The sequence below is a fragment of the Musca autumnalis genome, unplaced genomic scaffold (assembly GCF_047663935.1).
Source record: "Musca autumnalis isolate F117 unplaced genomic scaffold, ASM4766393v1 scaffold_1, whole genome shotgun sequence".
Classification (NCBI taxonomy): domain Eukaryota; kingdom Metazoa; phylum Arthropoda; class Insecta; order Diptera; family Muscidae; genus Musca; species Musca autumnalis.
The window spans coordinates 175,073,586-175,087,469 of NW_027411644.1; positions in this window are offsets into that span (position 1 = coordinate 175,073,586).

Genomic DNA, 13,884 nt, shown 5'->3' on the forward strand with positions numbered 1-13,884 from the left:
AAATATAAGCGAAAATTTTGAACTTTTTTGAAGGAGGTATCGAAAGAAGTTGTCAAATATAGCCCATTTTCGAACTTGATTTGAGTTATTCCTTTCGATATTTGACGTGACAACCAGCCACTTTTGTTGGTCACAGTAGGGGTTTTTAGAGTCTGGAAGCATGAACTTGTGCGCAAAAAATATTATAACGCTGTACCGTCGGTAAAAAATTTAAAAAGGATCCTAGAACTACCAGCCATTTTATTTGGTCACCGTAGGATTTTTTAATGTCTGGAAGAATTCATTTCTGCACGAAGAATATTATGTCGCTGTAACTTCGATAAAAATTTCAAAACTATCCTAGAACAAGGCCGAAGCTGACGCCAACCCCGGTTAAAAAGAGAAGAGAGATTTGTTGCGAGCAACTGAGGTGAATTGACTATTCGACAATTCACCTAGGGACGAGCGACATATATATTATGTAGTGATTTCCTACTATAAAAGAGATTAGAGGTGTAAAGCGTTGCCGTAGTTTATTCCACAGTTCACCTCTGTGACGAGTGACATATATCGAGTAGTGACATCTTACCCTTAAAGAGATTTTCTAACAACTGGGTGTCAGGCGACCACGTGCCTATCGGTGTTTGTAAATGTTTGCAGTGGGGTACGGTGCGGTGTATTTGAACGGTGCCTCATTGATACCTGGGCGCCTCAAGGAGTATTAGGCTTGGTTGCTGCGGTCTACCTCATTCCGTCCACAAATCAGTCGTTCAGAGATATACGAACATTCTCTGCAGAAAACCTAAAAAAACCGAAAATAAACCTTGTAGGTGTGGATGCCCTGGCACCATCAGTCTTTACTTCTACAAGTATGTCAACCTCACTATCCCTGACCATCGCACATAAGGGTACTGACAGCGGACCCCTCACTACTGTCGCCAGCAGCTCAAGCTGTGGTGTAATAGAGAAGCGGAATGCAGCCTAGGGCGGGGACGACGGACTTGGTCATATTAGCGAAAGTTGAAATATACAGGGCAGAGCACTCTTCAATCTTATTGAGAAAAATGCCCTCCTAACACTCGGAGAGAGGGGAATTTTCGCAACAGCTCAAGCTCTGGTGTAACAATTAAGAGGACTGTAGCCTAGGGCGGGGACGACATTCCGGAACTTGGCCACATTAACGACAGTTTAAATAGACAGAGCAGGGCACTCCTCAATCTTATTGACGAGAATGTCCCCCTAACCCTCGAAGAGGAGAGTATTTATCAATAAAAGAAGATGATGAAGCCATTGACACGACAGTGATCCATGTTTCCAACTGCAGTCACCCTAATCCATCGGAAAGGTTGTTGAACTGACCTGTCCTACTGGGCCGGATGTTTTAGCGTTGGACAAATTCGACAAACCTTTAGTTTTCAGTCAAAAAACAGTGGAGGAGAAAATCCTGCACACAATCTGTTGGAAAGGTTGGTGAACCGACCTGTTCCGCTGGACCGAACGTTTTGCCGTCGCACAGTGGTTCAGAATCGTTTTTCTGTAACTTTTGAACGGATAGAGATATTTTCACAATTCTTTTTTTGTTAGACAGATAACGCAATCAGCTTTCCGGTGAATTATAAGCGGTCAAATTCTGGTCTGGTAGTTGCAGAGGAATTCAATGTCAAAGTTAAACTTTTGAATTTATTTGCTATTTTTTATCAAAATATCAGTGCTTTTGTGTTTTTATATCTTCTTATATATTAAATATGGTCAAACACCAATAAATAAACTATAAAAATGTCAAAAAAAAATTTTTCGAAAAAAAAAATTAAAAAATTTTTTTTCACATATTTTTCACATTAAAAAATGCAAAAAATTTAAATTTTTTCAAAAATTAAAATAAAATGCTCTTTGGGTGTACATAAAACTTATATAACTCATATGAAAACTAATATACTCCAAAAATTTTTAATTTGTGTAAAAAAGCTTTAATTCATATGGGAATTGGTATGGAAAACACACATTTTTACCCATGTAATTTCAATAAATTTAAAAAAGTGTTAAACGGACGGAACGGGACGGGAACAAAAGTATATATGGGCTAAAAGAGGAGACTTCCGGGCATATTTCTGTGGAAATATACCATTGTTCCATGTTGTTCCAAAAAAGTTCTAGTCCACTAAATTTGGAATTTAATAAAATTTAGTACCTGAGCAAAAATAAAATAGCTCATGTTGTGTAAACGCCACGGTAATTTGTTTAATTTATTTTTAAAGGCCACAATCCTACCTACCTAACAAAAAAACAGCGAACGCAATTTTTGTTATAGTTTCCGAGAAAAAGCTATTTCGTTCTCCAGAAGTTTTCAAAAATTACGTATTTCTCAAAAATTGGAAAAATTTTCGTCTTTAGGGGCACCCCACGACCGCACCTTCCAATATTTTGACCTAATTTTTTGGTTTCCTTAGTTTCAATATGTTTACTATCGAATCCCATATAGAAATTAAATATCTGTTACAAAACAAAATTTTGATTTTTGGCCAGGAAAATCGATTCCTGAACCATTGTGCGTCGGACAAATTCTACAAGCCTTTGCTTTTCAAGCAAAAAGCACTGTAAGAGGAAAGTGGCAAGGGAGAAATATCCATCAATAAAATGGATGATTCGCTGATACCGCAGACCACTACACTCTATCAGCATTAAAGAGTTTTAGTTGATAAGATCTAACCTCAAGTTTAAGAGAAAGTTCGAGAGGAACTTTCCTCATGCAACTAAGAGGGAACTTGTTAGCGAAATTTCTAACTCTAGAACAGGTGGAATCCCCTTTCGAGACCCCTTAGGATGTGACGACAGAGAAAACCTCTTGTTCAAATAAGGATACTTCTTCGTTTAAGGTGGCTAAGTCACAGCCTTCAAGATAGAAGCCAATAAAGGCAATGGGGGCATCCATATCCTCTGGGACGGTTTCACCTGGCTCCTCATTTGCCTCGGCTCCAAAATCCCGCAAAGAGAAGCCACCAGACTCAGTTGCAAACGCGAGCAGGCGGAGTATCGTTAACTGCTTCAAAGGTCCCTGGTCCACAGTCGACCAATCCAAAATCAGAACCAGCGATTGTGAAAAGGTTGAGGTGGTTCCATTATCTTAAGGAGGCACCGATGACAACTTGCTGTAAATTCAAAACGATACGAAATACATCCTTCAACGGCACTTTATCAAAAAATTTGGAAATTTTGTGTGGAAAGCACACAAAGGATTAGACATATTCGATACTGACCTATGTCTGGAAGCACTTGATCTAAGTTTGGACTAAATATTATGTGCCGCAAATCGGTTGATCCGTTCGATAGTTATTGTGTGCTCCAGCCGGCCAGACGGACATAGAGATGAACATTTTTGAAATCTTGTGGGGGAAGCACCCGAAGGAGTGGTCCATATTCGATCGATACTGATCTATGTATGTCTGGAAGAACTTGATCTTTGAACTTGATCTAAGTACAGACAAAATCTATTCATCCATTCGAGAGTTATCATGCACACCAGCCAGACAGACAAACGGACGGACAGGGTTTAATCGACTCTAAAATGTCTGAAACGGATTTCGTCCTAACACATTAGGGGTCTAAAACCATAATTTCGATGTGGGACGGTATTGATCGTATAAAAACGTATATATCCTTGTTCGCCTAAAGGCTGAAGGTATAAAAAGGAGGTTGTGAACATGAACAGGGAAAACTAATATTATGTATGTAGATCTCCTATAAATGATGCGAAAGACACACCGTTCGGACTCGCCTCTAAAGAATAGATCCCACATCATTAAGCTAATATGAATCGCAATGCACTCATTACTATGAGATAATTCCCTTCCCTTCCCTTATCCCTTCGGTATTGTTTATGGTAATAATACTCATTGAAAAATTGGTACTTCTCTAGTCTACGCGCTTTGCACGGATACCTATTACTACATAGATTGGGGTTCATACAGAGGGGAGAGACCAAGCCTACCAAGAAATGCTCAAGTTAAGTAGATTAAATAGCATGAGTTTAGAAGTCTATTACAATTACAAAGACCTTCTGTTATGCCTACCTAAAAAACAGTAATCAAATTTCCAAAATATATGTATATGTATATTCTTTCTCCAATAACCCTTTAGGTCATAGAAAATGTTATTGGTGTTAAGCTGTTTTGTTTTGTAAACAAAAAATAAAAAATACAAAACCACAAGGAATCATAGCATTTCGCCATACCACAACAACAAAACAATTTACATTGGCCTTTTTCTATTCTCACACACAATAACGATAATAATCATTATAGTGTGGCGAATCATCGGTATCATCATTATCATTGAGATGAACAATAGGAAATTTCATTATCATAAAAAAATACTAAAAATATTCTACTCATCCTCATTAAACCACAAAATTGATTATGGCCTTTCCCAGCACAACTTCTAGTCATCATCATTATTAGCATCACCACCATCATTATCATCTAATATCTACAAACACCAACATCATTATGAACATTTAAAAATCGATTCACAAACACTCTATGCAATAAGTGGTCGTAGTTCGTTCAAATGGTTTTCGTGTTTAGTCGTCGTGTACCAGTTGAGTTTATTATATGTTTGTCGTTGTTATATTCGAATTTTCGAAGTTGTTTAACTCGTTCGTTCTTTTTGTGTTGTGTGTGTTGTCGTGCAAAGTGAATGATAACAATGTTGTTGTTATTGCTGTTGTATATAAACAAAAGCAAGTTGTCGTAGTCACACAATGGCTAGATAGATGGATGGATGCATGGTTAGCTGGATGGATGGATGAATGAATGGAGGATGTATGGGTTTATGGTTAGATGGCTACCTCACAACAGACACTGGTGAGGTGGTACACTTAAACGTATACGTAACACAAATAGGACATATAGATATTGGTGTGATAGATAGCTGTTAAGTATACGCGATATATTTTTATAGCTGGAAACAAGGGAGGGAATGAGGAGTTTTTTAAAGGTTTTAATAACAGTTGTTCTTTCACTTTGGTTTCAGGAAGGGGACGGGGTTTGTTAGTCGTCACTTTCATTTGACTAATACTGATTGGCTGGCCTGGTTTGGACATAACGATAATGTCCTTACCTGGTTGTGTCTTTTTGTGATTTCTATATGTCAAAGACAAAACTTGTTGTGTGTATGTGTTTGATGATGATATGTTAGCTTAGCTATTGTTTTGTAGGCATTAAGGTGGAATTGATTTTGTTGTTGTTGCTGCTGCTATTATAAAATACAACAATATATTGTTTATAAATAGATTATATCTATATGTAAATCTGTCCTTATTGAAAAATGTATATTTTTATAAATAACTGTTCATTTCATTCTATGAAGTGAGCGGTGTTTTATGTTTTGTTTTCGAAGAGGGGTTGTTGTTACTAAATTAAAACATGTTATTATTATGACAACTTTAAGGGTGGACTTTAAAATGTTCTATTTTAATTTACAACGTAGCAGTTTTGAAAAAATGGATTTCGTTAAATTAGTTTTAAAATTACGGATTTATATAAACATTCATTACAAAATTTCGATTTTTTTTTAAAAACTCGTTTTCGGCCACAAATGCGATGCTCGCTTAGAGATTGATGTATGTGACTTCGCTAATATAATTTTTTTCAATGGGATCTCCTTATGTCATATTGTTCGATTAATTAAATTACAGTCGAACTGCTCTATAATGAACTTCCCTATAACGAATTTTTCTCTATAACGACTAAAAATTGAAAACACAACTCTCTCCCACCCATTTTCACATATTTTAACCCCGCTATAGCGAACTTCTCTATAACGAATAGTTCTCTATAACGAAGTTTTTTTAATGCACAAGTGGAAATTCTCACACGAATTTAAAAAAAAAGATTATTAATTTTAGTTCACACAGTACATGTGAAACAAAAAACATTCATCAACCCTCTTTCTTATTGAAGTTAACCCTAAAAAGGAGAAGCAAAACCCATTTATCAACGCTTTTGGAATAAAAATTGATTAAAAATAGCTTCAATTTCCAATGACAACTATGCATATTTTTATTTCATTGCTTCAAAATGACCGATTTGCCATTTCTCTATATCGAATTTTCTCTATAACGTAGTAATTCGTCGGTCCCCAACTGCTACGTAATAGAGACGTTTGACTGTAATTAAAAAAATTTCTCGTTTAAAGAGGCTATAGTCTTTAAACGACCACGAAAAAATATGCACAATTGGTGTCGTATGTAAAAAGGAGGTCCCGTTTCAATGTGCGAAATATGAATCGAACGTATAATCGTCTGCTTTACAAGTACAATTGTTTTCGAGACGTGGTAGCATAGGATGGAAATAGGTTGCCAGTCCTAATCCCACAGAATAGTGAAACATCAATAATAAAAACGGTTATTTTTACGAAAGGTTAGCCTACATTGAGAGCAGCAATCTCTATCTGGATGAGAAAAGTAGATCAAGTCAGACCAAGTTTCAGGTAATTTCCAAGTTCCGCCCCCTTTCAATGAGCCTACTTAACATTTTGGGAACTGATGATACCTTTATTATCTCTTGTATCCATTACTGCTCACATTCGAATCTACAATAATAAACCTTGCACGGCACTATAGCGGTTCGAAGATCTTATTTTCTACTTCAAATGTTGAGATATTTTAATCTTGCAAAGCTATATGGCCTCTGAAGAGCAGCAGTCTTAACCAGGATAATAAATATAGACCAAGGCAGACCAAACCGCTCGCTATCTTAGAGAGGTAATTTCCAAGTTCCGCCCCCTGACTTATGATACCTTTGTTAGCTTGTGTAACCATTGCTATTCACATTCGAATATCCAATAAGATGATGAAATTATCACAATTATCACAAGCTGTTTCCATGCCTAAACCCAGCACGATGTCCCGATTCCGATCACTATCTACCCCAACATATTAGGTAACGTTCTACAGAAAGTATAAGTCGTCCCCCAAGCCACAGCTATTTGCGACACGAGTAGGAACAATGTTCTCAAGTCGCTAACCCCGCAGAACTTAGTGTGCTGACAAAGAAACCTTGCCGATCTGTGCTAAGCTATGCGGCGAATGCCACCATCCGAATGAATGCCATAAGATCCGAACGATGCAACCGGCTCAACTCATTTTGGTTCCGAATTTATGGCACGATACCCAACACATGCCCTCCATATGGATTCTTCTGCACGACATCCTGCATTTGTTAAGCTGTCCAGCTAATCCCACTCACCTGATTTCGGATTCTTTATGGACACAGCCACTCTATGTTGCTGCATTTTCGAATCTGTGTAGAGAGGAACCAGAACCAGATGACTGAAAAAGATATACTAATGAACGTATTTGCACTGCTACAGCAACAAAAACATCTGATGAGCTCCATAGCCAAGGTGGAAACTGCGCACATTGCAAAATGTCCCTTCATGTTCCCAGAATTTCTATATCGGACAACACTTTCTTCGTGTACCCCCTCACAAAAGCTTGAAATTTTCGCTTAACTGCAGTTTAAGGGCTGTTCGAGGATCGTTTTGAATTTTTTACCACAGGTAGTCCTGGTGATTCTGATTACAACGATGTAATTCCATGCTTCCTGACATAATGGTCCAAAGGCTCTAAAAACCCTACGATGCCCAACTACAATGGCTGATGGAAATAATAACTTATTGGATGAAGTGACTGGTATTGGTTCAAGCCTTGCACATAGTGAAATTGTTTTCAAACATACACCAAGAAGGTCTGTATGAGACAATACCTTCGGGTACCTACCTCACAAAAGCTCAAAAATTTCGCTTAAGTGCAGATTAAAAGGCTGTTCGAGGATTGTTTTGAAATTTTAATCGAAGGTAGACCATGTGATTCTGATTACAACGATATACTTGTTTACGTCGGCAAGTCCATGCTTCCTGACGTAATAGTCCAAAAGCTCTAAATAAGCCTACGGTGACCAACTTAAATCGCTGGTGGTCACGATAATCGAAATGAGTGACTGACATTGGTCCAACTTTTGCACGTCGGAAAATTTAATCTAAACCTTGATCTAGGCTACAAGAAAGCCTATATAGGAAAACATTTCCACATACCTCCCTCACAAAAGCCTAAAATGTCCACCCAAGGCCTGTTCAAGGATTTATTTGAAATATTCATCGAAGGCAGTTCGTGTGATTCTGACAACTATATAATTTTTTCCGTGGACATGTCCATAATGACTCCACAGTTGTAAAAAATCCTGTGTTTATCCACTAGGATGGCTGGTAGGCTAGCACAATAAAGACTGACTCCCACAATCAGATCTAGTTCCAAGATAGATTATGTCGGCTCATTCATTTAGTTATTCAATCCGTAAAAGTTCAACATTTTTCCGCTTTAATCCAGTTAAATTCAGCTGTCGACGAACCAAACGGATAGTTTTTCTCACTGAGAGTAAGTTATTCTTTTTACAGAAAGTCTTCTTATGGAAAACCATGGAGAAGTGCGCGTGTCGCGATCGTGACACTAAACAACAACAACTAAAGAGTTTAGTTTTAATTAATTTCTCGTTGGTGCGAGTTTAATGACCGAAGATATTTTGCAAATGAACAAGGAAAGCCGAAGATTCGAACCCACAAAACCACCATTATGTGACCTGGTTTCGCTGTTGGTAGCAGCTCATCAGAAATTCCAAAATGTCAGTGCAATAGGTGTTTTTATAGAATACCAAAAGTTGTTCTTAAAGAAGACCAAAAAACCCCAAAAAGACATTTAAAAATTACTCAGATATTTTACATCATTTGATGCCTGCATTTTCTTTAACTATTTTTAAAATTTAATTAGTTTAATTTCCATGCCACTTTTCTTTTTGTCTTTGATATTCATTACATAGACAGGCAATGAACTGGAAACCATTGAGCCTGTTAGAATTGGAAACTTGTTCATTGTCTCGTACAATGACAAACAATTGAAATTTTAAACAATCATTTGTTGAGCTATTTTTTTGGTATTTTCTTTTCATTTGGAATTTTGGGGAGATACCCCGGGGAGGGGGTGTGTTGAAAAGTTTTCAGAAACACGTGCTATGAATTTTATTTGGCAAGTAATTATGTGTTAAATAGTTGTTTGCACCAAGTGAACATGTGTAAAAACATTAACCACAGAAGAGAAGGTTATTGGGAACTAAATTTAATTCAAAGGTGTATTCTTTTGTAGCAAATCAACTGCAAGCATGTTAGGTATGATATTGAAGCTGTCTTCTGTCTGACTACCAGAAATTAAAAAAAAATACTAAAATGTGTACTTGTTCCAGACTTTCCAAGGAAAGAGTTGATGACAAAACCAATCTCATCAATTCAAAGGGAATTTTAGATTATCAAATTCAGTATGCCGTTACATTTCAATATTTTTTTTATTTTTTTTTTTTTAAATTTTTAAATTTACTTTTCATTGTTATATCATATTTTTATACCAATTTTTCGCCATTGTAAACAAACTTCCAATTTCTTTTTATTTTTGGTTAAATTATTTCCCGAAATGTCTGTCCTTCTTGCGTCAGTTGCTATTTTTTACAAATCTATAAATAAATTTGCAAGCCCACAGACAGGGCCTGCTTTGCATAATTAACACGTAATGGATTAAAGTTACATATTTACATATGTATGTGTATGTATGTATGTATATAGGAAATGCCGCATAAATAATTATTAATATAAACAAATTACAGTCAATTATATGACTGCTAAGAAAGACAACGAGTCATTCATCCATCCATTGGTTGTGGGGTTTTGAGGCGGCAGCCCATTAGCTTTTCTTTCATGTATTTAATTTCTGGGAAAATTCTGTCAACTTAAAAAAATTTGTTGGACGAGTAATAAATTTCAATTCAATTTTCCCCTGAGTTTGCAAGCTCAATGATTAATTTCACAAAAATTGCCTGTGATTAATACATTTATTGACAGGTTATTGTTTCAACGATTTCAATTTCAATTGCAATTGTTTTGGAAGGCAGATGAGAATGTGTGTATGTACGTACTATGTATGCATGTGACAGACAAAGGACTTGATCAATTCATTGTTATGCAAATAGCATGAACACATACACACACATGAATTGAACCAGTGCATATTTTTTGTTTATTTCAAGCATTCGGAGTGCCGCCGCTACAAACAATAGGTCTGGTTTATTTTCATTTGCATTTGACAAAAATTCAATTTCTATAACAGATAAAGAACAACTCAATCAATATATTGATGGTATAGAGAAAAAAGAACAACAAAAACAACGAACGGGGAGAAAGTATAAAACCCCAGGATGGTCTTTTATAAATTGTTTTCAACATTTCTGCTCCCTCTCCTTTCCACTTGATAATTATGTGGCTAGTATGTTTTCATCAACTGCCTCGAGAAGTTTCTGTCAATCTTCTTGTCACCAGGCTCAATGAATTGACGTCTATATATCTAACGGACAATTCATCCTTGTCCAATCTCGTTGTCCACACAACATATATTGGCCATCTTGTTTTACCCCGTGTTGGCTGTTGGTTTTTTGTTCTATTTGGTTCACATCCCCTGCCACATGAGTAAAACAAATTAAATTGCCAACAGACCAGAGTTGTATGTCCTTCATAAGAGGATTTACTCATGCTCTCAAGTTCTTGTTGGTTGTTGTCGTTTTTTTTCCACAGCAACAACATTGTTGATAATAATAATGATGATGATGTTCTTCAATATGTGGTGATATGTAGTTACCAACAGTTAACGAGCATTGTTTTCCTTGAGATTTTTATAATCACCACCACCAACGTGAAACTTTGCACTACAACAACGACACCAACAACTACTGCTACAGAAATGTATAAGACAATCACTTAAGTATGTTTGTAAAGGTATTAAAGTCAAATGAACAATCTGGTTAAAGGTCGGAGATCCACATATTTTGAAAGTGTAGAAATATTTGGAGAGACAGGTGAAAAGGTCAATAGGTCTTAGCACAAAGACCAAAAAGTTTTCACAGAGAAAATTAATAAGAATTCTTATGGAAAACTAATTGGAATCCCTATTCGGATAGAAGATCAATATGTTTTCATACCCAAGACCAATGGGCCTTCGTATCGAGGACCAAAGAGTCTTCGTATAAAAACCAATATGTCGTCGTATAAAAGGCCAAAATGTATCCGTACAGAAGACCAAAAATATCTACGTATAAAAAATCAAAAAATCTCCGTAAAGAAGATAAAAAAATCTTCAAATAGAAGACCAAAAGTTCTTCGTATAGAATACCAAAAGGTCTTCGAATAGAAGACCGAAATGTTTTCGTATAGTAGGCCGAAAGGTTTTCTTATAAAAGACCAAGAGGTCTTCGTATAGAAGACCAAGAGGTCTTCGTATAGAAGACCAATAGGTCTTCGTATAGAAGACCAAGAGGTCTTCGTATAGAAGACCAAGAGGTCTTCGTATAGAAGACCAAGAGGTCTTCGTATAGAAGACCAAGAGGTCTTCGTATAGAAGACCAAGAGGTCTTCGTATAGAAGACCAATAGGCCTTCGTATCGAAGCCAACAATGTCGTCGTACAGAAGACCAAAAGAAGATAAAAAATCTTCAAATAGAAGACCAAAAGTTCTTCGTATAGTAGACCAAAAGGTCTTCGTACAGAAGATACAAAGGTCTTCGTATAGAATACCATAAGGTCCTCGTACAGAACATCGAAAGGTCTTCGTATAGATGACCAAAAAGTCTTCGCATAGAAGACCAAAAAGGATTTGAATAGAAGACTAAAGGTCTTTGTACAGAAGACTAAAAGTTCTTTGTATAGAACACCAAAGGGTCTTCGTATGGAAGATCAAGAGGTATTCCTGCAGAATACAAAAATATCTTCGTATAAAATACCAAATATCTCCGTAAGAAGATCATTAATCTTCGAATAGAAGACCAAAAGATCTTTGCACAGAAGACCGAAAGGTTTTCTTACCAACAGATCTTCTTATAGAAGACCAAGTGGTCTTCTTTTAGAATACCAAGAGGTCTTCGTATAGAAGACCAAGAGGTCTTCATATAGAAGACCAAGACTTCTGCTTATAGAAGGCCAAGAGGTCTTCGAATAGAAGACCAAGAGGTCTTCGAATAGAAGACCAAGATGTCTTCGTATAGAAGACCAAGAGGTCTTCGTGTAGAATACAAAGAGGTCTTCGTATAGAAGACCAAAAAGTCTTCGTATAGAAGACCAAAAGGTTTTCGTATAGAAGACCAAAAGGTTTTCGTATAGAATACCAAAAGGTCTTCGTATATAAGTATAGAAGACCAAGAGTTCTTCTTATAGAAGACCAAGACGTCTTCGTATCGAAGACCAAGAGGTCTTCGTAGAGAAGAAGAAGAGGTCTTCGTATAGAAGACCAAAAGGTCTTCGTATAGAAGACCAAAAGGCCTTCGTATAGAAACCAAAAGGCCTTCGTATTGAAGACCATAGACCAAAAGGTCTTCGTATTGAAGACCATAGACAAAAAGGTTTTCGTATGGAAGACCATAGACAAAAAGGTCTCCGATAGAAGATCAAAAGGTCTTCGTATAGAAGACCGAAATATCGTCGTATAGAAAACCAAAATGTTTTCGTATAAATGACAAAAAGTTCTTCGCATAGAAGAAGATAAAGTCTTCGCACAGAAGAAGAATATATCTTCGTATAGAATACCAAAAGGTCTTCGAACAGAAGACCAAAAGGTCCAAAAATCTTCTCAGAAAATACCTTTAGGTCTTCTCTATTGAGACCAGTGGATCTTCTTGTAGATGACCATTGGGTCTTCCCATAAAATATCAAAAGGTCTTCTCATAAAAGGTCAATATTTTTCTCATTGAAGACTCATAAGCCTTCTCATGGAAGATCAGTAAGTATTCTTATAGAAGGACAAAATATCTTCTTATAGAAGGCCAGTAGGTCTTCTTATAAAAAATCAATAAGTTCGAATAGAATCCATTCTCTCTTTTATATATGTATGAAAGTTATTTTTTATCTTTTTTCTCCTACAACTGTAACTTTGCAATTCTCTTCACGCCTATTTCAACACCCTTGTAGAAAAATTCCCTTTCATACCCACTATACATTGATTGATTTTTAATTCGCTTTAAGCGGTTCGGTTTATACCATTCAAATATTTGTAGCACTTCTTTTCAACCTTTCGTTTTCATTACAGCGATGATAAGAACTACTCGCCGTATGACGTCAGTAGAGAGGAAACACAACCATGATGATGAAGGGTTATGCGAACATAAACAAGATGTATACATATCCAATCATGAATAAAAATTCCGCGCGGAATTTGTTCCCTTTCCCCAATTTCACAATATTTTATTTTCGTATTTATGCCCAAAAAGGCAATATTTATGTCGATTAGGCGAGAATATTCCACAACTAGGTGATTCTAATAGTTGTGTAAGTTTTAAAATATAGATTTTTAAAGAATTTCATATTTTTAAATTATTTTCCGTGCGGAAAAATTCCGCGGGGAATATTCATGATTGCCCTGATAATGACGATGTTATATTATTACAATATAATTGATCAATATTAAGATAATTAAAAAAATTGTTAAGTTTAAGAATTAAACTGAATAAATAATACAAAACTTTTTAAAACAATCGATTTTTTTTATTTTAAATTACTTGCCTTTTACAAAGAGATGCAAAGCTCTCATCCACATTACATGTTAAGGCCATGGTAGATAATTACAAAATCTAAAGCATACTTCTAGGCATTCACTATGTTTTGGCTAGATATTATTTTAGACAAAGAAAATGGGTTGCTGGTAGGAAGAATAAATGAAAAATAAATAAATCTATCATTTATTCGACTTCCAGCCCCCCGAAGTCTTTGGGGGAAAGGAGTAATATAATTAATTATTTATTAAAATGATAAAATATGTAAAGGAAGTCT